This window comes from Puma concolor, chromosome B2, assembly GCF_028749965.1.
Source record: "Puma concolor isolate L17-30 chromosome B2, mPumCon1.1.hap2, whole genome shotgun sequence".
In the NCBI taxonomy this organism is placed as follows: domain Eukaryota; kingdom Metazoa; phylum Chordata; class Mammalia; order Carnivora; family Felidae; genus Puma; species Puma concolor.
This window is the reverse complement of record NC_141671.1, coordinates 46,623,778-46,642,502: the sequence shown is the minus strand read 5'-3', so window position 1 is coordinate 46,642,502 and position 18,725 is coordinate 46,623,778. Positions and strand designations below refer to the sequence as shown.

The window sequence follows — 18,725 nt, the reverse complement described above, 5'->3', positions numbered from 1 at the left end:
CGATTTCAGAACCCCATCTGAGACTGGGGGGGTCTCAGAAGGTATCCCGGGTGGATAAGGGGGGCACTGCTGTGAATGTAACAGATTCCCCTAATTATAGCATTCTAGATCCACACAGTTTCCAGCAAATAGGACTTCCCATAATACTGGTAGGAGGTTTAGCTACATAACCTCTGGGAAATGATTAACTATATTGCTTAGAAGCCCATTTCAAACTCTGGAATTTCGTATGTAAATTAGATCATTTGGTTTCTTTATGTACTCATAACCCTGTCCATTTCTATTCAGAAAAGATACACAATTCAAAGAGAAAAAAACTGAGCTGTTAAGACACATTCCACTCTTTGTTCAATAGATTTTTGAGAAGATACTCTATCACAGGCAATTGCAAAACAAAACAAAACAAAAATATCAAACACTTTATTCTGCTTTCAGGGAGTTTCCAGTAAAGAAGAAGGCAAAAAAAAAAAAAAATAATAATCAAAATACCACATAGTGATTAAAAATGTTATTTGACTCATCCAGAAAATACCATAAGACTCCAGAGGAGTTTTCTTCCAGTTTAAGGTTCTTTAAAAATTTTACGTAAGTTGGAACTTTTTATTTACCAAATATAAAAGACTCCCTTGAAAATAAGTTGACATGTCTCAGACAGTTCTGAAGTTTCCTCAGAAATACTGTGGCTTTAATGATCATATTGATCCAACTTGAAAACCTGACCATGTTATTTCTTTATTATAAGCAGCAAATGTATTAAGTTGTTAAAGTTATTCTTTTTTTTTCAATATATGAAATTTATTGTCAAATTGGTTTCCATACAACACCCAGTGCTCATCCCAAAAGGTGCCCTCCTCAATACCCATCACCCACCCTCCCCTCCCTCCCACCCCCTCATCAACTCTCAGTTTGTTCTCAGTTTTTAAGAGTCTCTTATGCTTTGGCTCTCTCCCACTCTAACCTCTTTTTTTTTTTTTCCTTCCCCTCCTCCATGGGTTTCTGTTAAGTTTGTTAAAGTTATTCTTAATGCAATGTGCTATTGCTTTATAAATAGGAGGTCATTTCATTATTTCTTTACTATTTAATTTAACTTGTGTCTATTCAAGGTGTTGCTATGCCTTATTGTTAAAATTTTGAACCCTGCTCCTCCACCAACATGCCCCCCCCAACACGAGCGCGTACAACTATTTCCTTGCTGAAACTATACTACTGAGTCAGGTGACTTTGATGATCAAGCTCCCCTTTGCAAATAACTCTTAGCATATTAAATGACCTGGTCTAACACAACTCTTCATGACTGGTTCTGTCTTCACAGATGCCTAGCTCTGAAACAGGAAATGTGTGAGGTCACCTCTAAAGATTTTCTTTATATTGAACCCAGTAGAGGAGAGAGAGAGAGAGAGAGAGAGAGAGAGTGTGTGTGTGTGTGTGTGTGTGTGTGTGTTTGTACTCACTTCTTTTAACTATGCCTTTTCTTTTTAATGTCTGAGATAAATTTTCTGGAATCTGTCATTACTATATGCTGAGCACAAGGTGCAAAGAAGTCACTCCTTCTGTAGAGAATAACCAAGTCAAGGACAGAGGGGTACATCATTATAATGAAATGCAAATTTCTCATTAAAAGGCAAATCCTTCATCTCAAAAGGTTGAACAGGATGCAACTTCTCTTGACTGGCGGGAATTTCCTATTAAAGCACTGAGAAAATATTCCAACTGAAGACTATTCTTTGGATCTGAACCGCTTTCATTTCAATGAATTGGAACATTTGAGTGTATTGTAAGCTCACGTCCTACAAAAATTTATTCTGAGATAATTAAACAATTGTCAGCAAATGGGTTGCCATCCATGATGACCCTTCCTTTCTTTAATATATTTTCCCTATCAGGGCTGGTGAAATGTTTCATCAACATATGTAAGACTCTACAAAATGGGTTGCTATTTTTTGCATTAGTTGCCTTTTAATGAATTTTCCTGATCTTATTTTCCTTATTCCTCTGCATTCTTACCACAGCTTCTTGTATGCTCACATTATTCACTGTCTGGACAAGTGTGGCCTTATATCAAGCTTCTAAATTTGTATACCAGTGAAGTATTCATCTCTAGCCTTTGCCTTAAGCAATTTCTTTCTTTGTAAGTATCTCCAACTTGACGTTTTCCAGGTACTTAAAACTCAAAATATTGGGCTCCATTCCTGTTCCCTTATTCCCACACAAACATAGTCTTTAGGTTGGTGAGTGCCCCTGATGTACACCAGGCTCTTGAGCCACATTCTATGGTCCTCATTTCCTTCTTCCATTTTTCCTTCATTACTCACATGCAGTCAGTCACCCAGTTCTATCCATTGTACTCCTTAAATACCCTTTTATTGAAATACCATTTTCTCTTCTCTCCATTGCCCCTTGGTCATTTTAAGCATTCTTCATCTCTCACCTGAATATACATTGGAACCTACTCATCAATCACCCTGTTGTAAAATCCCAACGCACACACACATATGCACACGTGCATTTCAGACCAGTCTCCATATTGCTATCAGAGGGAACCTCTAACTTGTATCTCATCGGGTCCCTTCTTGTTTTAAAGATTTTTAATGGCAACTCTTCCAGATTCCTTCAGATGGTACACAAGACCCTTTTGATTTCTCTGTTGGGTTTATCCTTCTTTTCTGTTCTGGATGAGAAATAGCAAACATCATTGCTTAAACTGGTGTGGGAGGAAAACAAACACACAAACAAACAACCACCTGCTGCTGGAGGGAGTGGTGGGCCTCATTGCCTTCCACACCAAGAAGAATCCTTCATTATCCAAATTGGGTAGCTCAGTGCTGATTGTCATTCCTTTCCTTTAGACACTTGCTCAGTATTTCCTTGTAAATAGCTCCAATGTAGTCCAGACAGCTGCCAGCCCCAATTCTGAGGGAGTGTTGTTTTCGGTTTGTGTGTTATTATTGGGTTTTTTTTTTAACAGTGCATTGACATAGCAATATGCATTTGAAAAGTCTCCCCTAAATACCTGCTTATGTAACTGATTGCAGTGGCTTCAAATAGCCCTGATCTTTCAGTCAAAGCAGACACCCACTTACCAAGTTAATTGTGCTTCCACAAAGTACCTCTATGTAAATGAAGGATGTTAGGCTGTTTTCTTTACATAAGCTGTGTAAAAAAGAGAGCCTCTCACCTTATTCATAAGGAAGGCGTGATATAGAAGCCTCAAATTCTCTGACTACTTGCAAAATTATAGGGAATTAACCTGTGTTTTAGTAAGGTAGAGTGATGGTGAATGTTCTTTGGGACAAGGAACCAGCGGTTTGTATTTTTGTGCCTGGAAAATAGTTTCACTTGTAGCAGGTGCCCCAAAACACTAGTTTGTTGGGTGCGTTAAGTTAGAAGCCATGTCTATGTGGGTCCTTTTTGTATTTACATTTCTCATTCTGTCTGTGTTTTTTCCTTCTTTTCACTTTAATGTAATCAAGTTATTTGAATAAAGATATCTGCTATCAGTGAGGAAGATGAGATGCATTGGGTTTATATTAATACTGTAATAGACACAGGGCTCTCGGCATTCTTGAATAAACGTCAGTGATGCCTGTGATATGTTAAAGAATATCGGAAAGAACGTGTAGGGTAATATCTATAGAAAGCATGAAATGTTGTAGTGAAACAAACATATTAAAATCAAAGTTTGCTGCAAATTCTTTTGATGAAATTATATTCCTTTGGGAATCCAGTAGGGTGATAAGACACTGGGTCAGCAAACACAATGTGAAACAATGTGAGTGTGGAATCACCTCATCTGCCTTTTGCATGCTGCCATTTTATGTATGAAATGTACATAAAGGTGATAAAATAGAGAGGCTATGACAGGCCCCTTCATGGTTTCACCAGGTGCTCTTAGTTACAGAAGAACAGTTCAGTGAGCGCACCCCCACCCCCCCCAGCCGTATTGTAGAATCAAGAGGTTTGGTTCTTGCTTTCATCATCCCATCGTAGTCTTGGCTGCACAGAGTGCCACAAAGCTGCAGGGTCTCTTTCTACAATGGAATTTGTCACATCTAGAAGCCCACCTGTTTGGTGCCTGGAATAAAAGCAGATGGCAGTGCTGACATGCAGGCCTGACTAAATTCCTGAACCCAATGAACACTGGGATGCCCGCTGCGGAGGAGAGTAAATTTCATGAGCTCAGTTCCCCAGTGAATTTGCTCTGATATTGAATTGTTTTCCAAAATAGAAAAAGCCAATGTTTAGGGTCATATGGAGTATATTAAGGGGAAATCAAAGCAACCGTTTTAGGTTTCCCCTAAAAGTACCAGATGCAGAGGTGCCTGGGTGGCTCAGTCGATTAAGACTCTTGATTTTGGCTCAGGTCGTGATCTCACGGTTTGTGGGATTGAGCCCTGTGTCGGGCTCCACACTGACAACATGGACCCTGCTTGGGATTCTCGCTCTCTCCCTCTCTCTCTGCCCCTCCCCTACTCATTCTCTCTCTCTCTCTCTCTCTGTCTCTCTCTCTCAAAATAAATAAACTTAAAAAAATATTAAAAAAATACAAGATGCAGTCTGTCTCCTGAATCTGCGTTAAGCTGGGACCAATCTGCGTTAAGCCATATAGAGAGTGGACCCTCAGGACTAGAACACATACTTAGGAACTTTTGTTCCTCCTTTTAGTTAAATATACCCTAATTAGGGAGCCCTGGAAACTTCCTGTACTTGTAGTATAGGCTAAGGGTAGATGGGATGTTTTTGCTGCCAAGGGCCATGCTGTTTTTATTTCATTTTATTTTTTTTTTAGTTTTTTTAACGTTTATTTATTTTTGAGACAGAGACAGAGCATGAACGGGGGAGGGTCAGAGAGAGAGGGAGACACAGAATTGGAAGCAGGCTCCAGGCTCCGAGCCATCAGCCCAGAGCCCGATGCGGGGCTCGAACTCACGGACCGTGAGATCGTGACCTGAGCTGAAGTCGGACGCTTAACCGACTGAGCCACCCAGGCGCCCCTGTTTTTATTTCATTTTAATATCACTGAATCACTCAACCGTCATTTTGTAGTTAGATAATAACTCTTGATAGAGCCTTTACAAAATAACAAATGGGGTGCCATCCCTCTTCAAATACCACCAAACTTATTTCTCATAATAATGCTTATGAGCTAGACAGCCCCCTTTCACAACTAACAAAAGAGGCTCAGAGAATCTAAGTAACTTTCCAAAACTCACAGTGATCTTAAGTAGCCAGATCAGCACTCAACCCCAAGTTCTCCAAACTGTAAAACCGAACTGCTAATGCCAGACACGTGGCGTGTGATACCTCCGGAATACGTTGTGGGTCTGAAGAATGGGGAAGAGATCTCAGTTCATTTCTTAACACCTTGTAAGGATAGGGTTCGAGAGAATTCTCTATGCTGAAGTGTTGTGCTTTGGAAAGAAAGGTAGTGATTTGCTGAAGAAAAAATATATCGATTGTCCAATTTTGCGAAATGGGGCTGCTGAAACTTGGCACTATTTGGAAAATTCAGCATAAATTGAAACCAACCTGAAATAGGAGCACAATTTTGATGAGAAGCATTGTCTCCAAACTTCATGATATAGAGCTAGGAGATATTAGAACTGACACGGCCAAGAGGGATGTTTATGTGTGGCTGGAAGAAGCAGCAATCATGTTTATGTAGTGGAGGCAATCAAACTCCCAGAGGCTAGAATGTGGGTTGACCCCTTAAAATTGGCCTAATTTCGAATGGTAAATTTACAGTGATGATTACTTTCATTATAATGAAACTGTCTGCCTTAGTATTTTCCCCTACTGCATAAAAACCCCTATTGCATAAAAAGTAACTCAATTGCCAAAACATTGTGGTATAATCCATCATATGCTTTTAGTCACTGCAATTGACTACCACCTAACTTATTAAGGTCACCATATGTCCCAAACCAAAAATCAGAATATGGTATCAAATAATGAATGTATTCATTGAAAAGCATCACATGAGTATAAAATGACACATGGGGGCACCTGGGTGGCTCAGTTGGTTAAGCTTCTGACTTCAGCTCAGGTCATGATCTCACGGCTTGTGAGTTCCAGCCCTGCACTGGACTCTGCTGACAGCTCTTAACCTGGAGCCTGCTTGGGATTCTGGGTCTTCCTCTCTCTCTGCCCCTCCCCCACTTGTGCTCTGTCTCTCTCTCTCAAAAATAAATAAACATTAAAAAAAATATTTAAATAAAAACACATATATTTGAATGTTGCATGACTTTGTCTGATTCAGATAATAAAATAACATGAAATTTTACCTTCCTTACTAAAGCTAAAGTCTAGACAGTCATTATGCATAACTTAATGTGCTTCTGACTTATTTCCTCACTTAACTTACTTTAAGTGGGTTACTTCTTTCCTATATCAGGCAAGTATTAGTATGTAGATATTTTTATTTTTTAATATTAGCCTTAAGCAAAGACAACTAGAAAAGCAGTTCTTTTTCTTTCAAGCAACACAAGCAGAAAATTATTTCGAAGTCTTCAAAGATTTTTGGATAATCTTTTGCAAAAAGCACACACTTTGCTTTTGGATTAATTTTTTACTCAGGTATCTTAAAAATGTACCTCCTAAAGGCGTCCAGATGCTCCTTTGACGGATATCCAAGAATATAGAGTTTAAAACAAAGATCAGCCCATGCACTTGAGAAAAATATGTCACATCAACCCAGAAAATGTTAACGCCCTTGCAAAGGTGAGCCATTACACCCTCATCTCCTATGCTGAGAGAAGGAATATTTAACTCCCACATGGAGCTGTGAGATAGGAGAGTACTTACTCTCTTAGCTTTATCAAAAGGCTTTCAATTATTTTAATATCTTTGAGGTTGGATACCTTGGTAGTAGTAAAGAACAATTTCATGGATCTCATTAGAATGTGTATCACACATGATACTTTCAAAGCATGTCTGTCCTTTGGGGATTAAAAAGGAAAGGTAATTTAGTGAAGATAAAATGGACTTAAGCAAGCATTGTATTCTTTATCTAGCATTTTACTGACATAGTTCAATAATTATCCTTCACTGTGGCTTCTAGGTAGTTGTCTTTCAAATACAGGAAGGACAATGATGGGAGAGGGAGGGGGAGGAAAACTAAAAGAAAGGGTTCAGAGGGGAGGAGAGAGAGGGAAAAGAGCAGAAGAAGCAGGAGAAGTAGAAGAGAAAGGAAATGGAGCAAGGAAGAGGTGGGGAGGTTGTTCATATAAGACAATGAGAGATCAAGATCTGATTTATCTTCGGTAGACACCCAAGGGTGTTACTTTTGTTTTATCAAAGGACACAGCTAACCTCACCCACACAACTGCAAATAAAGGCTACTTTTTCCGTTTCACATTCTTTCACAATATGTCAATTCCTCTACCTTTCCTTGAAATACGTGCCCCAAATTCATTTCCTTTAGCTTGAAAAATGTTTCACCTTCATTTTCTATCTTCTCTAAATCTGGAAGGCTAGTCAGAGCAATGGTAAAAGGCAACCTGTATGAATCATCAGTAGAGGCCCCTTTGAATGAAAATTTTATACAGTCTTGGAAAACAAAGAAAAATAGAAATTAGAAGAAATTAGAAAAATGGAGTTCATAAATGGCAGTGCTATCTCCACATTGCATAAATCAACAGCATATTTCCTGGAAGTTTTGACCAACCTCATAGTCTAGACCTCTGTGGTTACAATGGTCTAGATATTTCAAGAAAGAAGGAAAGTTTCTGCTGAGAGTGATGTTTTATGTACAGCAAATCCTGTACATAATGGGTCAATTAATTTGGCTTCTGTTTTCAGATTAAAAAATGCATGGGAAGGAATGATACAAAGACAAAAATTAAAAAGAACCTCATGAGGGTCAGTTTGGAACTCAAGTTCAAAGGAAGAAAAGTGACATTAAGCCACCAAGGTTCTCATGATCTTTTCTTTGCCAAGAAAATACCACAGCACCAGTGCAAGGTCAGATCAGCTTGAGAGTTTGAGTGTTAGCTGTTGCAGGGAGTATGGCCGGAGTCACAAAAGATGAGTCCTCAAACAAAGTGCAGTGAAGTGCAGGTCCTCATAGTCGAGTGGGAATGAGGCCCTGACTCCAGAATGAAGCTTCTTTTATTAGGATAATTGCTAAAGACTACATGCATAAAGTCAGCTAAGCAAGTGTGTTATTCAGTCTAATGGTTTAGCTTTTCAAGGTTGAATTTTGAGTTAATTGGTTTCTATAACACTAGGAAGGGTCAGGTGTGAAGGAGGATCCAGCCCTGGACAATGTTAATGGCTCTAGGCGTTCCTTATGAGCCGCGCGTTGTTCAGCTGTGTAAACACGTCCGAAGGCCTTGCACCTTCTCCAGCCCTTCCCTTTGGAAGTCTTCTCCTTTGATCCTTCTCTCTTGCATCTCCAACAGTTAGCACTATACCCTACCCTAGAAGCCAGGAATCTGTTGTTATTTAACCGTAACTTTAAGTAGACCACTGTTGTTCATTATATTTCAGTGGGCAAAACCACAGTCCTTCAGGGAGAAGAATGAACCATCATAACGTAAGTTGACTTAGAAGCCACAAGACAGATTGCTTAAGACTTGAGCCCGAAATTAAAAGTGTCTTGCTTCTTGGCCCTCCCTCCTCTTCCACTGCTTGTCTAAGTGAAGTGTGATCAGAAATCAAACCTAATTTATCCTCCCCATTCCTAACTACCCTTTATACAGTTCCCTTAACATACTTATTTTTTATTATTTTTGTTGATGAGTCCATAGTTTTTCAAATATATATATATATATATATATATATATATATATATATATATATAAAATAGCCCAACTAACCAAGAAAGCAGATGTGATCTATAATTTCATACCAAATAAGAGCCAATGTTTAAGTTTTGATGATTTCCTTTGAATATTTTTACATGCATATTTATTTTTACATGGTTGAGATCATGCTGTATGTATATAATTTTGCAGCCCTCAGCAGTTATCTGCATTCCTCAGCAATGTCTTCTGAGTTCCAATTTTCTCTGCTGCTTTATTTTCTCACCATTTTATAGGCTTTGTTTCTATAACAAAAGTACAAACTCTTCCAAGGAAGAGACTTTTTTCTTTCTGTGTATTTGTCCTTATCTTGTTTTCTATGCACACACTAGCAATTTGCCTTCCCAGACACTCAGTGCATATATTGTTTGAATTTGTGAGATTTATGGGAACCATTAGAAGTAAATCACCGTTAGCAACTCCTGCACCTCTAGGAAGGAAGGTTTTCTCCAAGAAGTTCTAGCACTCAGGAAGACATGGTTCTTTGGAAAAAAAACCCAGGTGTGGGGAAAACTTATTTTCCAGAATAGTGTGAATTCCATAAAATTTTTAAAAAAAATAATGTTCGTACAATCAGGTAGGTCTTGGCTTAAATAAAGATGTGAGGAAGGCAAGAAAACAATCCCATGCTCCCTTTCTAGTGTCTGTCTCCATCCCAAGGCACACCTAAGGCTGATTTTTCACACTGCTGTCAAAGAGAGCTTTTGAATAAAGCAAATCTCCATACTCACCACCAGTACTCATTTCTGCATCGCCCTCCCCACCCCCACTGTAAAGTCCAGTCATTCTCCAAGTCCCTGGAACACGACATGCATATTCTCCTTTCGAGGCCTTTGCATATGCTGTTCCCTCTGCCTGGAAGATCCTCCTTCCTCATGTCCACCCCATCTTCATCTGGGCAATTGTTACTCGTGCTTCAGGGCTCAGCTAAGATGCACCCCTTTTCAGAAAGTCTTCTTAGTCCCTGCTAGGCTAGACAATTGCTTTTCAGTGCTTCCTTAATATTTATATATTTTTAAATGCCTTTCTGCTCATTCGTATCCCTCTCCCACTCCACCCCAAAGGCTTTCTGAAGAGAGGAACTGTCGCAGTTCACCATTCTAACCTCAACATCTGGCTGACACAGAGCAGGTGTTCACTGAATGTGTCTTCAATGAATGAATGACTCTACCCTTCTTGACTGTTTCCCTGCGTGTGTCATGTCCTTGAGCACACCAAGACTTCACCACACTGCTGCCCCAGGTAGTTACCTGCAATACCTCTGCCTTTGACCCTTCCTCTTTCCCATTTCTGTGAGGATCTTTGGGGCTCTACTCTGCCTCAGTAGGTTGTTAGTCTGTAGGTTGTTCATCTGATCTACTTTTCCACTCAGAGGTGCTAATGACTCAGATGCCATCCTCCTGATACAGCATGTGACTGTAAACTAGCGTGTTTGGGGGAGAGTTTCCCCCAAAAGAAAGGCAAGAGTAGGACTTTCAATCCTTCTCCTGAAGGGGGCATTGCACTTGAGGCCTTTGTGCATTCCACAAACGTTCCCCTGTGAATGATGGCCAGCTTCCTTTATGGAGAATTGCATCAAAGCTAAATGTCCTTTGATATGGAACACTTGCCCATGAGTGGTTATGCTGATGCCTTTGTGAGAGACTCACTGAAAATAGTCCTATTGCTTTCAATTGAAATTTTTGGGATAGGGTCACTAAGATGAATTACAGAAAAAACAAAAAGTTCTTTGTTATATGCCTCACATTTAATGTACATGTTAACTCTACTTCCATACTTTTAAAATAAATTTGTGTACAGATTTTGCATCAGCAAAGGAGAAATGAAATGTATTTATCCAATTTTGTGATAAGTAAATAAATAACTGAAGACAGGGTACTCATGACATGGAGAGCTGAAGAGAAAATGAATTTTACTGAATAAGAAATCAATTCATCTAGGCTACTGAGAGATGATTTGCATCTAGGTAAAATCGGGCAAACTCTTGATCTTTTTCCACTGGAGAAGCATTCTCTCTGGAAATTACTCCAAGAGAGAAAAGCTACTGGGTCCAGATTTTAAAGAAGATAAAAAGCTTCTTGTTTCTATGGAAATGAACATGGGTCATCTTGTGTTTCTTCTTCCTTCTTATTTCTTTTTCCCTTAGGGTAGATTTTTCTAGCCTACTTCGGAGTGTCTAATGACTTCACCAGAGATGAATCATTAAATACAGAGCTAATGAAACCTTTAGAAATAATATAAGCCAAGCCTTTTATTTTTGAGATGGAGTTGCTATCCCGAGAAGTCATGCCCTGTCACCTTGCCGTATAGTAGCAGAACTGGAACTTGGAGTCAGATACTTGGATTCTGGGCCCTGTCTTCTCTCATCACATTACAGATATTTGCTGGGAAATGTAGAATAATATTAGATGTCTCAGTGAATAAACAGCATCATTCAAACATTTAATGTATGACATATTAATAAGAATAATACCCAACACTTTCTGAGCACTATTCTAAATGCTTTATATGCATTAGCACACTTGATCCTCACAATGCCTTATGATTCTTATTTTTTTTAAATGTTTATTCAGTTTTGAGAGACAGAGAAAGAGTGTGAGCAGGGGAGGGGCAGAGAGTGAGGGGAGACACAGAATCCGAAGCAGGCTCCAGGCTCTGAGCTATCAGCACAGAGCCCGATGTGGGGCTCGAACCCATGAACCATGAGATCATGACCTGAGCTGAAGTCGGCCACCCAATGGACTGAGCCACACAGATACCCCAATGATTCTTACTTTAACCAGTAACAAAACTGACATCCAGACAGCTCCACACCTTGTCCATGTTGACACTGGTTCTCTAAGCGAGACGGTTGGATTCTCGAGTCTGTACATAACTGCTGTATTATACTTCCTTTCATTCAAATGTATTCTTAAACTATTCAAACATAGGTGCAGCTGTGTTAGGAACACGCCTGACGGAGTCAGAAAGAAGAATAAGTGATTGGCTGTGCCACTTAGTAGAACCTTATTCCTTCCTCTTGCTACGAGCCTGTGTCCTCTTTGGTGAGTTGAGGCTACTCCAGCAAAGCACTTTCTCATAAAATGACCTAGGATAATGCAAAGAAAGTTCTTAAGTCATAAAACGGAGTCTGCCTTGTGTGTTAAAAAGTGATATGCTAGAGTGCATTCTTAAACTTCTATTCCGGTAGGCTAAAGTTCATATTTCATTTCAACAATACAAACCTTATTTTTTTAACTTTGCTATTTGAAAAAAAAAAAAAATACACACGTGCACTACCCTAGCTTAGTAATATGACATAAGAAATTTAATTCGTTCTTTATTAGGGCATTTCAATGTTTTAAAGTCATTTTCAAAATAAGTTTTGATTCCTTTTTCTTTATTTTTTTTTACTTTATTTTATTGTTGTTTATTTAAATCCAAGTTAGTTAACATATAGTGTAGTAATGGTTTCAGGAGTAGCATTTTGATTCTTTTTTCTTTAAATACCTTATAGGAACCTTGTTTCTCATTATTTGCTTGTTTCTACTAAATATGAAACTCTGGTGAGGAAATCCAAGATAGCTGAGGATTTCATTTAATGGCAGTTTATTCTACAATATTTGATATTGAGAATAAAACAAAGAGACATAAGTTCAGAAATAAATAGGAGGGAAATCTTATTTAAACAAACAAGCAAACAAAACAACAGAAAAACCTTACCATTTTGTTAGAAATATCACTGCCTTGTTGAACATCTGACTCTTGGTTTCGGCTCAGGTCATGATCCTAGGGTCATGGGATTGAGACCCGTGTTCGGCTCCGCACTGAGTAGGAAGCCTGCTTGAGTTTCTCTCTCTCCTTCTGCCCCTCCCCTGCTCTCTAAAATTAAAAATTAAAAAAAGGGGCGCCTGGGTGGCTCAGTCGGTTAAGCGTCCGACTTCGTCTCAGGTCATCATCTCACGGTCCGTGGGTTCGAGCCCCGCGTCGGGCTCTGTGCTGACAGCTCAGAGCCTGGAGCCTGTTTCAGATTCTGTGTCTCCCTCTTTCTCTGATCCTCCCCTGTTCATGCTCTCTCTCTCTCTGTCTCAAAAATAAATAAACGTTAAAAAAAATTTTTTTAATAAAAATTAAAATTAAAAAAGAAGAAATATCACTGTCTTCTATACATGGGAAGATTTTCTTTTCAGCAATACAAGACAACTGATCATCTAAAAGTTTCCAATATCCTTGCAGTGTCTACCTCATCAAAAATCAGTGAAATCTGAAATGCAATTGTCTTGGACAGAGGTCTGCAGCTAAATTATCTTGCAATCCCAGAAAGTATCTTGATGTCAACCTAGCACATACATTGAGCAGATATGACGCTTACTCCCCTATAATTTCAAAGCATCACTGACTAATTTTTTTTCTCTGCCCAATAGTTTGTGACATTAATGTCTCTTTCCTCTCCTATCTCTTGAAGAATTTATTCTTTGATCTTGTCTCTGAGAGTCTTAATTGCCTTTTCCACTGTAGAGCTTTGGATTGGGTGGTAATTTTTAAAAGCTACTCAGTAGTTACTGTAAACTGAATAAGACCTAAAGAATTCAAGATATTTTTTTTCTTCTTCTGACATTACTGCTCCTGGAGAGAGAATATGATGAGATGCTTTGTGGCTGTGAGGTAGCATCATGACCTGTAAATGCACTGATTCACCTTGGAACAATTTACCTACCACAGACTGCCTGGGCTGACTTTTTTTTTTTTTTCATGCTGCATCAAGAACCTGAAATACTGCAGGGACTTCCTAATGGAACTCTTTCCTTTAAAGTCACCCTTACTGCCTAAATCATCTCCCATGGTACAATGAGAAAGCACTCCAAAAAGTAAAGTGTGCGGTTCCCTGCTTAAAACTCACAGTGGTTTCTTACTGCAGAACAGTTAACTCCGGCTCCCTAATAAGGCTTTCCTGGCTCTTAAATTTAAAAGACCTTGCTTTGCTCTCTAGCCTCAGACCTCATCTTTTCCTTCAGTTCCTTGAACACTTTGGCTGTCCTTTGCCCCCAGACCTGCATGCAAATCCTTTTTTCAAGTACTCACTAAGTCCCCCTGACACTAGACTATGTTCGGTGTGCAATGAAAATAGAGGAGGAAACATATTTTAGGGAAATGTTACAGTAGAGTAAAGGGACTGGAAAAAAAGGTAAAATTTATGGGTTTTTTTTCCTGTACCAGCCTCCAATTTCTATATACACCTTTCTTCATCCGAGACCCTACTGTCCTCAGACACTTTGAGCTGTCTCTTGCTTTTCCTGTTCTTAATAAAATGGTGTCTACAACAATAATGCATGGGGGCACCTGGGTGGCTCAGTCAGTTGAGCATCTGACTTCAGCTCAGGTCACGATCTCATGGTTTGTGAGTTCGAGCCCCACGTCAGGCTCTGCACTGACAGCTCAGAGCCCGGAACCTCCTTCGGATTCTGTGCCTCCTTCTCTCTCTGCCCCTCCCCCACTCGTGATCTGTCTCTCTTCTTCTCTCAAAGATAAAAACAAACATTTAAAAAAATAACGTATGATTAGTTATATATACCTCAGGGTGAACTGAGTTAAATATTATGGGATGTTCATTATATACCAGGCTGTGTTCTAAACCCCGGGAAATTGTCAGTGAGCAAGATAAGAAAGGTGTCAGCTCTCAGCGAACACACATGCTAGTTGAAGGAACATTTGAATGGTTCAATAAGATCACTTCAGACAGAAATCCTTTGTAGGGAGAAGACAAAATAGGAGCATATCATAAAGTGAGGGCTGGGAAGGAAGTGTCTAGTTTAGAGCATGCGGTTCAAATGTTCTCTTTAAAGGTAAGACCTCCGTGAAGAAGTAGCCCTGGCCATAGAAGAGTAGAGGAAGGCATTCCAGGCAGAGGGCATGGCAGGTGCAAAGGCCATGTGGTGAAAGCTGGTGTGTTGAAGGAATAGGAAGCAAGACAGGAAAGCTGGAATAGAATTCATGGGGAGAAGACTGGTGGGGGACAAGGTCTGAGGCTCAGCCCGCGGTGGGACATGCAGAGCCTTGCAGACCTGGTAAGGAATTCTCATTTCTTCCCAGTGCAAGTGGAAGCAAGTAGAAGGTTATAAGTGCATAAGTGGCGTCATCTCATTTAGAGTTGTGCACGTGGGCTCTGGCTTCGATGTACAGAAACGGACGAGCAGAAGTGGGCACAAGAAGAGCAGAAGCGAACACAAGGATGTGGAGTTAGGAACTTCAGTTCATCTCCTGTTGGTGATGTCTGTTCAATTCAGTGAAACACTGAAACAGGAGAGCATTGAAAGTGATGTGTTACCATTTTGTCATGTTTTTAAGGTTTATCTTCGGGCCGACAAATGTGATTTCTGTACTTAAAGGAATTTTAGAATTTGCGTAAGAGGTTTTGTTGGAAAAGGAGGAAGTTGAATCAACATGCATGTAAGCGATTAAGCATCGGACTTTGGCTCAGGTCAGGATCTCGCAGTCCGTGAGTTCAAGCCCCGCGTTGGGCTCTGTGCTGACAGCTCAGAGCCTGGAGCCTGCTTCAGATTCTGGGTCTCCCTCTCTCTCTCTGCCCCTCCCCCACTCACGCTTTATCTCTCTCTCTCTCAAAAATAAATAAACATTAAAAAAAAAGAACAGGGGCGCCTGGGTGGCACAGTTGGTTACGCGTCCGACTTCAGCCAGGTCACGATCTCGTGGTCTGTGAGTTCGAGCCCCGTGTCAGGCTCTGGGCTGATGGCTCGGAGCCTGGAGCCTGTTTCCGATTCTGCATCTCCCTCTCTCTCTGCCCCTCCCCCGTTCATGCTCTGTCTCTCTCTGTCCCAAAAATAAATAAACGTTGAAAAAAAAAATTTTTTTTAAATAAAATAAAATAAAAATAAAAATAAAAAAAAGAATAGTTAGTGGGGACTAGGAACCGAAGTGGCCTCCCTGAAGTCAGCCCCACAGGATTCTAGAAAGTTCTGGATTTGGAATCAGAAGAATTGCATTGGAACCCTGGGTTCATCACTTTGACTAACAGGTCTGCCTTCTCTGAGCCTCTACATTTGCTCACCTGTTAAACACAAATGTCCTACCTGGTGATTGGTAAGATTTTGTTATGCCATAAAAATAGTTAATTCATGGCTTTATTATAATGATATCATTTCTGGCCTTCACATCTGACTTTATAGGTAGTATTTTCATAGGATAATAGAGCTGAAAATTATCTTCAACATTATGTAAACATTTACTCCTATATTCATATCTGCTCATTTAGAGATGAGAAAATGGAAACCTACAAGGGGAAATGAACCAGCCAAGGGTTTCTTAGCCAGTTAGCCTGAGACCTGTTCTGCAGGCCAGGTCACAGGACTTCTGATTAGGCGTTCTTGCCACTAACCCCCCCTGACTGCTTACAGGTCCAGGGAAGTTCTGCCCAGAGGATAATTACAATACATGTTTTATTCATTCTCTATTTCTCCTACCAATGAACTGTTAAAGTTGGGAAACTGACAAACTCTTCTACCATCCCTTACAAAACAGTAGAATTTTGCCTTACAAAAATATGCTCAGTATAGTTCTGAGAAATATTGGGATGATTTCTCAAGATCATATAGGATGACTGGGCCAATGGCTTGTACAAACTGTGGACCTTTCAGCACAGCTTTCTGTTCAAGGACGTCTAAAGACCTTGTTTATTTTGTTCTGGTGCATGGACTAGAACAAATTAAGAGAGAGAAATTCATTCTATTAGTTACATCCATTTAAATATAATGGGATGAAAGCGTATCTCTTATGAGGTAATTTTTGTAAGAAATGGCAATTAGACAACTTCAAAAGGGGGGTGAGCAGTTAGCCAAACTCAATAAAGATCAGTTGTTTAAAAATCTGTAGACTTTTGACTTTTGTCCAGGCACATTATCAGTGCCCTCTTTGATCCACTATAATCTCCAAATGAGGCCTGAGGGACGCATAAATCTTTGTTCCGCTGTTAAAGATCCCTGAGAAATCTTTTTGATGACAAGAATGAGTAAAGACAGATGGAACTGCACATTCTTAAGTGAATAAATATAGCTTTTAAAATACTTTCTCTTTCAAATAATCAAAAGCACATGTCAACATCACAGGCAGGATTTCAAAGAAGTAGAAACCAGGGTGGAGCTAAAAATTATACCAAGCTTAAACCAAAAATAAACAAGCCTAATTGAGCGCAAGAGTGGAAATTCTTTATAGAGTGGAAACCATATTCCAGTCTCTCAGTGCTGGGACAAGATGCCCACTCCTTCTTTGAAGCTTTCCTACTGTTTCACTTGCAGCTCATCGGAGAAGCCCACAAGGTTTCAAAAAGAGAGAGTGGGGAAACTCCAGCTGGAATTTCAGGTTTTTCATATATATATATATATATATATATATATATATATGAAAAAAGATGGAAAGTTTACAAAAATACAAAGATGCCTTGGAAAGGGGAGATTTTCCAAGCAAAGGAAGGAAAAAAAACCTCAAATCCAATTCTTATTTAGAAATAAATTGTTCATTTAGAGTTGGTCAGGTTGTATTAAGTAGAAAAATTGCTTTTACTTAACGTATAGGGACAAATGGGTATGTGAAATGACTATGAAATTTCCTCCTCACAAATCTTAATGATACCACTAACAACATTTGTACTTGCTGTAAATTTCTCAAACTTTTTTGTGCCTGCAACACACTTTCAAGTACGACAGTTACTTTAGTGCATGTTAAAAATACAAATAGGAACAAGTACCTCAGATATAGAGTCTGACTAAATGAGTCCATAATAACTGGTTACAGGTGTCTACTTGAGGGTAGAGTGCGTTGCAATTCTGTGATAACAACCACGGTTAGCAGACTGTTTGGGTTTGTTGCCCTTCTGCACTACCTTTCTAGAAAGAATTGTTTCCTGCTCTGCTTCTATGCTTTTATATCCTTGTGAGATAAATATCTTGCTTGACGTAGCAAATGCAGATTCTCCTCATGGCACTAAGTACCTTCGTGCCTGCATTTCACGTGGTACCTGCAGCACATTTTCAATGCCATGTTCCGCCTTGCGACCTGCTATTGGGCTCAGTATTGCATCTGACCACCATTGCCACTGAAGTAAATGACAGTTGTGGCAAAAAGAAAATATCCAAATTGATTTAAATTTGGTGATGGCCATCAGGGATTTCTTTCTGAATGTTAAGGCACACTGGTTGATAATTACTGCTCTGAATTAAACAACTGCATATCTGGGGTGCATTGTAGCTCAGTGGGTTAAGCATCTGACTCTTGATCTTGGCTCAGGTCTTGATCTCATGGTTCATGAGTTTGAGCCCCGTATCAGGCTCCACACAGACAGTGCTGAGCTTGCTTGGGATCCTCTCTATCTCCCTCTTTCTCTGCCCCCATCTCAAAACAAATAAATAAACTTAAAATAATAAGTAAATAAACAACTCAGTATCTACCTTACTTGTACCTTAAAGAGGAGTGATCACTTCTCTCATAAATATCCTAGTCCTATGACCTTGTCTGCTCTACTTCATGCGAAATTCTAAAATCACAATGACTTTTGACAAGCCCACCTGAAATCTTATCAGTTTCATCGGGGGGGGGGGGGGTTATCCACTGTGTTCTATGGGGAAAAGGTCAACCTATGACTGAGGCAGGTGTTTGGAGGGAACATCATGATGAGTGAGCAGGCGCTCACCTCATATTTAGAAAACATTTCAACACTCTTGTGTTAATTGTAAAAACAAAACAAATAGTATCTTCTATCTGGTGTGCAGTCCACCGTTGCACCCCCAGAGCCCCCAGAGTATAGATGTTTGTAATGTTCATGTGTGTTTGTGTGTGTTGGTGTAGGTGTGTGTGTTAACCCTGAAAAGCTTAGTGTATATTTACTAAATGGATTATTCTTCCAATTTTTGAAATGTTAACTCATGCCATGCTTCA

At 39.6% G+C, this 18,725-nt stretch overlaps 1 protein-coding gene across 3 annotated transcripts in view; it reads left to right on the top strand.

The window, feature by feature from the left end:
• Nucleotides 1-18,725, top strand: part of PTCHD4 (patched domain containing 4) — a 181,911-nt gene that overhangs the window by 37,705 nt on the left and 125,481 nt on the right. The gene's annotated exons all lie outside the window — the stretch shown is intronic.